Consider the following 550-nt stretch of genomic DNA (forward strand, 5'->3'; position numbering starts at 1 on the left):
TTTTAGTACCTCTGTCCAATATCGACTATGAAACTGCAGAAGTCCTTGTGAACTGTTAATGCAACAGTATGGGCTTCTTTTGGTCAGTGTCACGTGCTAATGACAGGTTATATTTTTTTCATGGCTTTTTGTTTTATGTCGTCTTTTTATGTTTGTATGGTGATTTTAAAAACAAACTATAAAAGCTGCTTAGAATAGGTCTATCATGAAGGGCACTTTTCAGAATTTGGGCTGGAAAGGGTTATTTTATCAGCTTGGGAGGGGGGTGGGGGGGAAAGGGGAAATGAAAGCCTATTTAAAATGAGCCTGTGACTATTATGCACATTACCAGAGGCGGACCCAATAATCAGAAAGGGTGAAGTGTGATATTTACCATTGGTACAGACAAGTGATGAATCTGAATGGTAACTATTGACTGTACAGGTTGAAGGGGGAGGGGGGCGGGCTGGGGTATCTGTGTCCACTACTCCCATGGATCTGCCTATGCACATTACCCTCGTTTCATTACTTTTTTCATGTCGTTTTTGTTAACCTCTCCCCCCCCTCCAAA

This window comes from Meleagris gallopavo, chromosome 20 (genome assembly GCF_000146605.3).
Source record: "Meleagris gallopavo isolate NT-WF06-2002-E0010 breed Aviagen turkey brand Nicholas breeding stock chromosome 20, Turkey_5.1, whole genome shotgun sequence".
Classification (NCBI taxonomy): Eukaryota; Metazoa; Chordata; class Aves; order Galliformes; family Phasianidae; genus Meleagris; species Meleagris gallopavo.